Source organism: Nylanderia fulva, unplaced genomic scaffold, assembly GCF_048542155.1.
Source record: "Nylanderia fulva isolate GAGA-0341 unplaced genomic scaffold, ASM4854215v1 Scaffold446, whole genome shotgun sequence".
NCBI classification, from domain to species: Eukaryota; Metazoa; Arthropoda; class Insecta; order Hymenoptera; family Formicidae; genus Nylanderia; species Nylanderia fulva.
The window spans coordinates 1-10972 of NW_028190528.1; the positions used below are offsets into that span (position 1 = coordinate 1).

The 10972-nt window shown below is 40.8% G+C and overlaps 1 pseudogene; it reads left to right on the top strand.

Moving 5' to 3' along the window:
• On the top strand, positions 1-2049 carry LOC146721603 (large subunit ribosomal RNA; annotated as a pseudogene; the record flags this gene model as incomplete).
• Between the last annotated feature and the right edge of the window lie 8923 nt (positions 2050-10972).

The window sequence follows — 10972 nt, forward strand, 5'->3', positions numbered from 1 at the left end:
GAAGGGGGGATATTTATAATTTAGAATAATTGAATAAAACTCACGTTTATATCGTGATCTACTCGTTAATGAAATCAAAATGAGATGAAAGGTTAGTCTATGCTAGAATGCCCTTCACCTGTTAATTAATTACGTTTTGTGTCAATAATTATTATAATTAAACGATATCGATCTTGCAATTAAATGGTATTAAGCTAGGATTGATAATAATGTGGAAAAAAAAAGGATTCTGAATATGTATTAATATCTATATCAAGAATATTAATACGTGTAATTTCAAACATCAATAATTAAAATCTTAAATATTGAAATAATAGTTTTTAATAATTATCAAGACCTCTGTCATTTGGTTTGGTAAAGTAATTCGTTTGGTTTGTAGAGCAGAGAGAGAGTAAGCAGGGAAGGTTAAAGAAGTACACGGTTATCCCGTGTAAGTTCTGGTCCTTAAAGGCTAATGCATTCGTTCACTTTACTAAACGTGCATCTCAGAATCGTAACAACGAATTTACCTTATGACAGAGTATTGTTCTATAAGTGGTAAATAGGATAAGGTAGTGTACACTTGTCAAATGAATCGAATATCGAATAAACGACCTCAACCTATTCTCAAACTTTAAATGGGTGAGATCTCTGGCTTTCTTGAATTATGAAGTGCCAAGTGGGCCATTTTTGGTAAGCAGAACTGGCGCTGTGGAATGAACCAAACGCAGAGTTAAGGCGCCCAACTCGACGCTCATGGGATACCATAAAAGGCGTTGGTTGCTTAAGACAGCAGGACGGTGGCCATGGAAGTCGGAATCCGCTAAGGAGTGTGTAACAACTCACCTGCCGAAGCAACTAGCCCTGAAAATGGATGGCGCTGAAGCGTCGAGCCTATACTCTGCCGTCAGCGGCAAGTGGGGCGGCAACCGGGAGCGGGCGTTAGTCTTCTCTCGCGTCGTCACGAAGCCCTGACGAGTAGGAGGGTCGCGACGGTGAGCGCAGAAGGGTCTAGGCGCGAGCCTGCCTGGAGCCGCCGTCGGTGCAGATTTTGGTGGTAGTAGCAAATACTCCAGCGAGGCCCTGGAGGACTGACGTGGAGAAGGGTTTCGTGTGAACAGCCGTTGCACACGAGTCAGTCGATCCTAAGCCCTAGGAGAAATCCTATGTCAATGACGGCGTACAATATACTCGAGTGTCGAGAAATAATAATAAATATTATACGAAAGACACACGCCCGTCGGGCGAAAGGGAATCCGGTTCCTATTCCGGAACCCGGCAGCAGAACCGCATACAATTCGGGCCCTCGGAGATCCGGGAAGTGTTTTCTTTTCTGTATAAGCGTTCGAGTTCCCTGGAAACCTCTAGCAGGGAGATAGGGTTTGGAACGCGAAGAGCACCGCAGTTGCGGCGGTGTCCGGATCTTCCCCTCGGACCTTGAAAATCCAGGAGAGGGCCACGTGGAGGTGTCGCGCCGGTTCGTACCCATATCCGCAGCAGGTCTCCAAGGTAAAGAGCCTCTAGTCGATAGAATAATGTAGGTAAGGGAAGTCGGCAAATTGGATCCGTAACTTCGGAATAAGGATTGGCTCTGAGGAGCGGGGCGTGTCGGGCTTGGTCGGGAAGCGGGTCTGGCTGACGTGCCGGGCCTGGGCGAGGTGAACGGTCGGCGTTCTCGCGCCGGTCCCGGGATCCGAACTCGGTCCCGTGCCTTGGCTTCCCGCGGATCTTTCTTGCTGCGAGGCTTCCGTAGCGGCGCGAGCTGTCGTGGTCGTCCTCTTCGGCCGCCATTCAACGCTCAGCTCAGAACTGGCACGGACTAGGGGAATCCGACTGTCTAATTAAAACAAAGCATTGCGATGGCCCTCACGGGTGTTGACGCAATGTGATTTCTGCCCAGTGCTCTGAATGTCAACGTGAAGAAATTCAAGCAAGCGCGAGTAAACGGCGGGAGTAACTATGACTTTCTTGTTATGAACGGACGTGTGTCGGATCGCTCTGTGTTTGTGATGTAATTTTGATGGTTTATACTTGTCAAAGAAACCAAAATTTGTGATGGGTAAACGCAGTTAGTGATAAACTACACGTGTAGAGCGTATCCGCGTGTGGAGAGTGCAATTATTCCGCAAAAATAGTGTGTGAATTGTTTTACATGTTATATACCATATGACATTTTGGACTGCTAATTGTGACATTTAACGACAGTATTGAACGGAAACAATATTATTTTCGTAATCTACGCATGTGACTTTATAGGTTAGGTTTGGTGCTTTGTTTCGTATCGATCGGTTGTGTATTGTCACGTCCGGCCGTATAAATTTTTTCGTTTTACTCCAAGTTCCTTAAACGCTATTTGAAAAGCGCGTCAAAGCCGGCCATGACGCTTAACTCCGCCTAGAAACTAAGCGTGGCGCTTCGTAGCGCCTAAGGATCTCCCACCACGGTGAGAGCCCCTATTCCGGAGAGTTCCCCCTCTCCAGGCCGCCGCAGGCCCGAGCCGCCGAAACGAAGGACCTCAGAGCAGTCCCGAATTTTGGCAGTTCTCTGCGCGACACCGAACAGTACAGTCGCACTTCTAAATTCTAACTCTAAGTCCAAATTCTAAATCCTAACTCTAATTCAAAAATTCTAACTCTAAGTATAATATCCTAACTCTAAAATCTAAATTCTACGTCTAAATCTAAATTCTAATTCTAAGTTCTAGTTTCGAATTCTGTACTACTATACGAATAAACCAGTGTATTAATGTGTAAAAACCAGTGTTCAGTACTCTTCAAAACTTCCACTCCCGTGATAAAACACGATAGCGCTTAAATCTGTCATACGGCGTTTGAATTCAGAACAATTCAAAACTGTGTCTGGAGCGGACCACCGCTCATCACAGTTAGAATTAACATTCTCAGCAATTGCCAAAATAAGGAACTGATAGTGAGGTCCGCCGCATATCAACCTTCCTTATTTGAGTAATCATTCAGAGGATGCATCAAATTCAATATGCCTAAGACGCGACGCGCAGGAAGGAAGAATCAATTACGAAAACTAAACCGACTCTATCGTGAATCAGCGACCGAGGAATATTCTCAATTCCTCGGAGTGGAATATCAGACCGATCCTGAATACGAGAACATTTTTAACATTAAAAATAATAACAACGACGAACTCTTACCGTGGAGGTGCATACCAATAACTTTCCGACCACGACGCCTGCCGCCGCCCAACATCCCAGTGAACGACCCTCGCCGCACGCTCTACCTCCAAGTACGAGCCGACACGATCAAGAAAGTGCTACTAAAGGTAAGTGAAATTCACGTTAACCTAAGGAATCGCGCGTGTTAGTAAATTCAGAGACGCTTCTACCACGTGGAAGAGAACATTCTAGTAAAATCTCCGACGCATTTTTCCTCTTTTCCATCGTCACTGCGGAAGCTATAAAAAAAGGGTCGGGCTATAAAACTAGGGTCGACCACCACACACGGTGCAACCCTCGGAATTCTAACACGGAAAAACGCAAATAGTTCAATCTCTCAAAAATCTTTGTGTCTCAAGAAATAACTTCGTAAATCCGTACAACAAAGTAGTCATTTAAACAATAATCAATTGAGAACACTCTCGATTTACCGACGTTACCGACAATATACCGACATACGTTCTTTTACCAACATTACCAACAATATACCGACATACGTTCTTTTACCGACGTTACCGACAATATACCGACATACGTTCTCTTACCGACATTACCGACGATATACCGACATACGTTCTTTTACCGACGTTACCGACAATATACCGACATACGTTCTTTTACCGACATTACCGACGATATACCGACATACGATCTTATACCGACATTACCAACAATATACCGACGTACGTTCTTTTACCAACTGGTTATCGACACCTTACTGGCACCTTACCAGTGTTTTACTGAGCAATTACCGACGGTTTTACCGACGACTACTGACTTCTCGATTACTGCCGGGTTCACCGAAGATCTACGAGCGAATGACGCATTATCAATTCGATTACGCAACAAGCACAAATGTGCCCACTCACCCTTAGAGGTATAACCCCTCCTCCAGAAGTTAATCTCTTTGTACCGTTTGAACCCTTATTCTATTGCCAAATTGGTATCGGGTACATCCACTTCGAGACTAAGGCAGCCCTCTGCATTTCATGCTACTCCACCTTACCTAGAGTCTCGAAACTACTTTGGACAAAGATTCGGAAGCATACTTTAATCATAGGCGGAACACCCATTGGAATAAATTGCGGGGTCTGCAACTTCCGACTTACCCTCACGCGAATTGGTGATTTGTGCGAGCTTTGCCAGTCTACGTACGAAGATTACTTACGCAACCCCAACGACGATTCGCATAGAGCAATCGACGAAGCTATCTTTATTACAGTAGAGTCACAGGTAGGTCCCACGCAATAATCCGATCACCTCAGTTCCAGCGGGAATAACCTCAGATCGCGGGTATCCCCGGGGAGAATCGCATAGATTCGCGTACCCGTAATAGCGATCGTGTCTCGTGGAAAAAGCCGAGCTCTGCATTCAAATTTTCGCAGCCGCGACCCCACGAGACGTAACAGTATAGCCTGATATAGACGGATTTAAATTTTATGTTGCTTTGTCGTAATTTTACACGTGGTGCCGCCATCTTGTATCGGGCTGAGGTCTGTTCTTAAATCCGTCGTAGCCCGTGCATTCATAAAGCCGCCTTAAGCCTCATTCACGGGATTTAGATTATATGATCCTAAAAAAATCCTAAAAATGAAAAGGTCAGGCCATGTTCAAAAGAAGGTACTCAAAAATTTAAACGATCTAATAATAAATTATCACGAAAAGTAACTGATATGTTATTCAAGGTGCCAGTTCAAAGTGAACATACGTAAAGTGTATATTATCTAAATTTAGTAATAATATATTACCATGAAAAATAACTGTGATATTTTATTCAAGGTGCAAGTTCACATTGAATATACATACATATAAGTAAAACTGATTACAATTTGATTCTAGAAAATAAGTGCGATGTTATTTTTAGTGCACAAAATATAATAGTCGTTTATAGAGATTTGATTTGAAATTCATACTAGCCCGTACAATGAAAAATAATTGCTCGTAATTCCAGAGTACCAATTTGTTAATGACTCAGAAAAATAACATGGCGGCCTGCTCTCAAAAAACTATGATGTTTCTCGATGTCCATTTAGAAATAATGTCGAAGCTCTTACAGAATAATTACTACAACATTTGAAATACGAAAAGTATTACATTAGAAGAAGATTAGATTAAAATAAGGATTCAACGTATTTTTAAAAGCTCTACACACACAACGAAGTGAATATACAAAACTATATACAAATACCTTTTTCTTCTGTGTTTCTGAAGAAAATTGTAAGTCAAATGAAACCTTGCACTTTGAGAACCATGTCACTTACTTTTCAGAGTCAAATTGATAAATTTTTTTTGTATATTTTAATGATATTTATTTCTCACTTGTATCTTAAATAATTAATATGTAATTTTTTATTGTATATTACGACAAATAATCAGTAAACTTTTTAAGCGTATAGCTTTATTGTAGTTGACCTGAGAACTGTACATTTATAAATTTTACTTAATATACACCCGTTTCGAGCAACAAGGCAAAGTTTTCTGATCAATAACTTACTCCCTGAAAATACGGTATAACACAAATCGGAAGTTGATACGAAAATTCGAAATTTTACTAAAGAAAGTGTTGTAATAGAGCGAATCATATTTCGTATTTTGATCTCTCTGTGTATATCGCTAAGTATTTTGGCGTGATCACGACGCGATCACGTGTAACTGCGCACGAAAATCACGCGGAGCACACATGAGAATTCGGAGCATACGGAAGGGTATACTATCCCTTCACTCTCGTGCGACGTATCGTGGCGACCGGTACTAGCTGTTGTAGACTCTTGTGCCTGGCGTAATAAAATCTCTCTGGAGTATTCCGCGCTATACTTGTGTCATAATTACACTCAAATACACTGACAGTATTGTGCATACACATCTAAGTTGTAGTCTTTAATTCCTTACTCAACCAACACAAACAATCAACAACAGGTTATGGGCCCAGAGACCTGTGATTGAGTAAGAGAAACTCGAGTGATAGTTATAGTGTGACTGAAAGCAGTAGTAATAGCGATAATTTTACAAAAAAAAAAAAAACTTGAAAACAAAAGTGCCTGTGATTTGAGTGATTTTGAGTCTGACGATATGGCTGAGACAAAGTTGTACAATTTGCATCGCTTCAACGGACAAAATTACCAGTTATGGAAGCGGCAAATGGAAATTTTCATGGTCGAGAATAAATTGAAAAGATACGTCGATGGATCAATGGCGAGGCCCACTGAGGATGCTGTGGCAATTGCACAGTGGGAGGCAAAGGATGCCGAGGCGCAAGCTTTCTTGATGCGAGGACTGGAGCTTGACCAACTGCGTTTTCTCACTGATTGTAAGACTGCTGCTGAGATGTGGGGACGACTCAGGACCATCCACGCGGAGAAGAGTGATCAATCGGTACAGGTATTATTGGGTCAATTTATAAACGCAAAAATGGACGCGACGGAATCAATGGCAGATTATATAGCAAAAATAATTTCGCTCACGCAGCGACTGAAAGACATGAATATGGAGCAAAAGGAGCCAATGATTATTGCTAAGATCATGTCAAGTTTACCTGAAAAGTACGATAATGTTCGCACGGCTTGGTATGCGGTTCCGAAAGGCGAACAAAGGTTGGATAAATTGACGGATCACCTTGTAAATGAAGAAGCTTTGCTAAACATTCGGAGTAGCACCGCGGAGCAAAAAGGCGAAGAAGCGTTCGTGGCACGCGGGAAACGATTGGGCGGTCACGGTAACAACAGCAAGGGATCACGTGATCCTGAATCGAATAGGAATAATGTAAGGCGAGGTAAATGTCATTTTTGTCATAAGGTAGGGCATTGGGCGCGAAACTGTAATGACAAAAAGGCATATTTAGAAAGTAAGAACAAAAATCACTCTCTGCTCACTGAAAATGCATCGAAAAACAATAATAAAGGCGAATTATTCAATGTTGAAACTTTAAGTAACTTTGATGATGATGATATGTGGTATGCTGATTCCGCAGCATCTGAACACATGTGCTTAAATCGCGAATTGTTTAAAAGTTTTCATGAAATTAATAATGAGAGTCATAAAGTAAAGATTGGCGATGGAAATTTGCTTACTGTTGCTGGCATTGGTGACATAGATGTGAAGGTCAGAAATTCCAATGGATCATGTTATAAACACATGATCTGTAACGTTTGGTTTGTTCCGGGAATTAAAAAAAACCTTCTGTCAATCGGCCGAGCATCTGAGAGAGGCATGAAAGTGATTTTTGAAACTGGCGGAAATAGGGTTTTGTTTTATAAAAACAATCAATTAATCGTTCATGGTTTTCGCAAGAACGGCAAATTATATAAACTAAATTTTATGCCTGTAAATAAAGTCGTTGATTCCTGTGTTGCTGCAACTGATACATTAATGGAGTGGCATGAAAAATTAGGCCACGTAAATTTTCAAACTTTACGACAGATGATCTCAAATTCATGTGTGAATGATTTGAATGTGTCCGATTTAAATGATGTAAATCCATTTTGCGAGGGCTGTATTGCGGGAAAACAGCATAGAAATACTTTCCCAAAGGAAGGTGCGACGAGGGCTAAGAGTCCGGGAAAGTTATTTCATGCAGACTTATGCGGAAAAATGAGCCAAAGCTCAATTGGAGGGGCGAATTATTTTCTTTTGTTGAGAGACGATTTTTCGAGATACTGTTTCGTGTACTTTCTGAAAGAAAAATCTGACGTCTTTAATGCCTTGCAAAAGTTCTATGCAGAAGTTCAAGTTGAAATTAAGGGACTGAGAACTGATCGCGGAAAAGAATTTTGTAATGATGATGTTGAAAATTTTTTGATTAGCAAGCGAATTAATCATCAATACTCGACGCCAAGAGCACCCGAGCAAAATGGATATATTGAGAGAATGAACAGAACTATTGTTGAATCAGCAAAAAGCATGTTGCATGCGAGACAGCTACCACTATATCTATGGGCGGAGGCGACTGCGGTAGCAGTATATGTTAAGAATAGGACCGCAACAAATACTCTGAAGGGTCGAACGCCGCACGAATTGTGGCATGGAGAAAAACCGTCGATTGCGCATTTAAAGGTTTTCGGTAGCACCTGTTATGTTCATATTCCGAAGGACCGAAGAACTAAGTGGGAGTCGAATACTCATAAAATGATGATGATCGGCTATCATTCTGAAAGTAAAGCGTACAAGGTTTTTGATCCTGTTTCTCGGAAATGCTATGTGCGGCGAGACGTCATTTTTGATGAACGTCCGAACACTGATGAAAGTGTTGTGATGGTCAAAAATAAGACTGAAGACCCACAAGAACGTGAAGAGTGTGTAAAAAGTCCGGTTCGGAAAAATCCGAGAGAACCTATTCCAAGAGAGCCGTATCTGCTCAGAGATAGATTGCCCTCTCTGACTGACTCAAAACGGATGGCTGATCTGAAAGTTGCAGAAGCGATGTATCTGGCTTGTGAACCTGTGTCTCTGAAGGAAGCGCTTCATGCTGAAGACTCGAATAAATGGATCAAGGCGATTGGAGAAGAGCTTGATTCCCTTGAAGAAAATGAAACTTGGTCATTGGTGAAGAGGCCTGAAAACCAAAATGTAATTTCGAACCGATGGATCTTCAAGAAGAAGTATGCGGCTGGTGGAGAAATCGATAGGTACAAGGCTCGACTTGTCGCGAGAGGTTTTTTGCAAAAGGAGGGGGTTGATTACGATGAAATATTCTCCCCTGTAGCAAAATACAGCACCGTACGAGCGCTTTTGTCGATTGTCGCTGCTAGTAATTTTGAAATGATTCAATTTGACATAAAAACGGCTTTCTTCATGGCGATCTCGAGGAGACCATATACATGGAACAACCTTTTGGATTTGAGATTGATGATCGAGTTTGTCTACTGAAGAAGAGCTTGTATGGCTTGAAACAAGCCTCGAAACAGTGGAACAAAAAAATTCATAATTTCTTTGTTGAATTTGGACTGACTCAATCGAAACAAGACGCCTGTCTGTATTATTATAAAACTAAAGATTTTATGCTTTACGTTGTATTGTATGTGGATGATGGTCTGATTTGCGGGAATGATAAGGTGAAAATGAACGATTTGCTAGATAAACTGAGTGAAGCGTTTAAGGTAAAAAGTACTCATGCTGAATTTTTTGTAGGCATGCAGATAGAAAGAGATAGAGAATTAGGTATCTTGAAAGTGCATCAGAATGCATATGTTACTAAAATTCTTGAAAGATTTCATCATGAAAATTGCTCATCTCTCTCTATCCCAGCTGATCCTAATATTAAATTTGTAAAAAGCGATGAAGCTGATATTGTAGAACGTAAGTTTCCCTATCGAGAAGCCATTGGTTCATTAATGTTTTTAATGATTGCAACTAGACCTGAGTTAGCTTATGTTGTGAGTGTGTTAAGCCAATTTTCTGAAAAACCGAATGAGAGTCACTGGAATGGAGTGAAACGTGTGTTTCGCTATTTGAAGGAGACTATGAACTTGGGTATAATTTTTGGTAAGACGACAGAGAATTGTCTCTCCATGTACAGTGATTCAGATTGGGCAGGTGATGTTAATACGCGCAGAAGTACGACTGGTTGGATAGGCATGTTGAATGGTGGACCAATAGCCTGGTTATCACAAAAACAATCCTGTGTAACGCTCTCTACTAAAGAGGCTGAATTTGTTGCTCTCTGTTCTGCAACAAAGGAAACAATTTATTTGAGAAGATTGCTCAATGACTTGAATTGTGAACAGGAATTGCCAACAAGGCTTTATTGCGATAATCAGGCTGCTGTAAAATTAGTAAGCAATCCCGTTGTAACAAAAAGGTCAAAACATATAGATACACAGTATTATTTTACGTGTGAGAAACAAATGTCGGATGAAATTGTTGTAATATATGTGCCTACAAGTAAACAACTTGCTGATCCATTTACGAAAGCATTGTGTAAAGAGAGACTGCAAAGATTAATGTGTGAAGCAGGTATGGATGTGTAAAGAGCAAATACAAAATATTCATCGAGTGAGAGTGTTATAATAGAGCGAATCATATTTCGTATTTTGGTCTCACTGTGTATATCGCTAAGTTTTTGGCGTGATCACGACGCGATCACGTGTAACTGCGCACGAAAATCACGCGGAGCACACATGAGAATTCGGAGCATACGGAAGGGTATACTATCCCTTCACTCTCGTGCGACGTATCGTGGCGACCGGTACTAGCTGTTGTAGACTCTTGTGCCTGGCGTAATAAAATCTCTCTGGAGTATTCCGCGCTATACTTGTGTCATAATTACACTCAAATACACTGACAGTATTGTGCATACACATCTAAGTTGTAGTCTTTAATTCCTTACTCAACCAACACAAACAATCAACAACAGAAAGATTGGAGGTTTTTTATTAATCGTGATATTACTCGTCGGCACGGCGGTCATTCGATTGTTGATAATTTTTTTAGAAGCACCGTTTATAAAAGTATATAAATTGAGCTGTATTACTACGACGAATAAAGTTGATTCGATTACGGTTTTCTTTTTCAACACGGTGCCCTTACATTCGTTACAATTGCCGTTTATCGTTTCCCATTTAGAAAATTCTACATTAATCAAACTTTGTAGAGTGACACCTTTTTTCCTTTTTAATGTCGAATGTATAGGTAATATTAACAAACTACTGCTTTCCAGCTTAGTTACATTGTAATTACATTTGACATTCGAGCAACATGTTACGTGTGTAACGTCCAGACAAATTTCAAAGTCTCAATCTATTTCAAAATTTTATTCTTTAACATATTAGTCATGACAATCTCTAACCTACATGAAAGACCGGTATTAACAAA